Source organism: Prenolepis imparis, unplaced genomic scaffold (genome assembly GCF_030444845.1).
Source record: "Prenolepis imparis isolate NDT839.2.m4 unplaced genomic scaffold, iyPreImpa1.0 SCAF_25, whole genome shotgun sequence".
Taxonomy (NCBI): Eukaryota; Metazoa; Arthropoda; class Insecta; order Hymenoptera; family Formicidae; genus Prenolepis; species Prenolepis imparis.
The window spans coordinates 476,609-478,895 of NW_028141183.1; positions in this window are offsets into that span (position 1 = coordinate 476,609).

A 2,287-nucleotide genomic window follows, 5' to 3' on the forward strand; every position below is an offset into this window, starting at 1 on the left:
ATCGAACTGACTTAGATCGCGAACAATCGGAAATTCAGATCGGCGACGAGACTGGAGAGTGATACAATATCTGAATTAATCTATTTTTCGCGATCCGACGGGCGAAATTCACCGGTGAATCGAGGGTGCCGGAATCTTTTCCGCGCTCTGTCTCTCTCACTCACGCGCTCGACTACGCTTGCTCTCTCGCTCGTAATCTCTCTCACTCGCGCGCTCGACTACGCTCGCTCTCTCGCTCGTAATCTCTCTCACACACGCGCGTTCTCTCTCACTCGCGCGCTCGACTGCGCTCGCTCTCTCGCTCGTAATCTCTCTCCAACGCGTTCGCCGGTGGTCGCGAACTGCGTTATCACTCTCTTTTTGTCGAATTCCTCCGCGATGAGATTAACACAAGGTGACGTCCGGACACAGCCGGATAACGCATACAACAACGAGACCCGACAAACATACGCACTAACAGAAGTAATATTAGAGAAAGACGCGACAACCGTGTAATATGAGACGCGGCATATATGATCGAATCCCAGAGAGACGAAGATTTCGCGTTAATATTATTCACTTGCCCGAAGGTGCGAAAGTACTCGCCGCTTGACGTCGATCGCTCTTACACCAAATAGTTTCCCGAATAAGGCAGAGCCCACGCGACAAAACTTCACTAAATAAGACAATCGCGTCAGAACGGACGAGACTCGGATTAACACCGTGACAGACGTGATAATTATTCAATACGCTTACGAAAGGGTAGCCTCACCGGTACTTCTTCCTTCGCCTTGGTCCCTCTTGAGCTCGTCTTTATCGCCAGAATATCTCGGGTCGTCACCCGTCTCGCCAAGTTGAGCGGTCGCACCAATCTGCCGGATCTATCGGCCCGAAAATCGACAGCTGGATCAATGCTGCGCACGCGGGGTGCGTACGCGATAACCAATTACGGCGCCGTGCCGTCTACCGTCGTCGCGCGAGATTAGCAAGGCCGTAAGGGGGTTCACAGCACCCCTCGTGATGGTGACAAAATATATTTATTCGCGCGGTATTTGCGTGGGGTTTCGAGGCCCTCGCGACCTCGCGCCGCGGGCCTCCCCGCGGTGGCCTTGTGTCCAGTATCCGACGGAGCGGTAACCCGCGGGAGGAAAGTTATCTTCCCGGTCTGGGCCCTTCCGGCGCCTGTTGTCGGGCGCCTCACTGGATCTCCTGTCAGTAGATTGTCAAGGCCGAATTCCTACGTGACGCTCTGTATTTGCTTCCTTCTTTGTTGTTAGGAAGGGCAGTTCTTACGGTTCTCGGCGGTATGTTTATCTCGCTAATCTCTCCAACCGCGGCTGTCTCTTTCCTGCGACGACAACACCTCTCTCTCTCTTTCTCCAGCGACAATATTCTCTCTCGGTCAGGCTCCCAAAAATAAAGTAAAATACACGCGAATTAGTAACAATTGATACTGTGCTGCTCAGTCTCTCTGGGATTTTCGGTTTCGCTCTCTCTCTCTCGCTCTCTCGCGATTGGCGTGACCGCTTGGCTTTTTGCCCCGCGATTAGGCTGGGGCGGACGCGCGTCGTGACGACCACGTCACAATATATTGCGACGACTTTTCTCTCATGAAGGAGAAATTATCCGCGGAGCAAGGGTTAGTCGCCGTCAAAAAAAAAGATAGTACTTTATTCGCGCGAGGGAACTTAGATGTTGGTCGCTCCGCGCGTACCGCAGCAGAACGCCAGCCTTAATATGCGATTTGCCGAAATTTTGGGCGCCAGACGCGGTCTTTCACACGTCAACTCGCGAAACACAAAATTCCAACGCGAACTCTGGGCCGAGAATTCCGCTACGGGTCGGTCAGCTCACCACACGACAGAGGGGCAGGGTGGTGTTGTCACTAAACGATTGGTTACAATAAGAAGCGCGAAATATCAAGGATGAGACAGACAATTTACTAGACGAGACACGAAAAACAAATAAAATAACCAATGCGAAATTTGGGTGGTAATATAACCAAATTATATTGTGAAATAAAAGGATTAAGGCCGCTGGAGTGCCAAAATAATGGAAACGAATCCGACTTATTACCACAGAATAGAGTTAAGTCGGATCAAGATTACAGAGCAGTAAGGATAATAATTACAAAGAACAAAATAACCGGTTCCCAATGGGTGAAGCTACGAACGAGATACAATTGAAATAAAGTCCGTTCCGCTCAGAGAATTAATTAAGTGATAATAATGGTAAACTCAATTATCGCACGAAATGATAAATTGCAGATAAGACATGAACTCCATTCTGCACGCGAGAATCGGAGTAT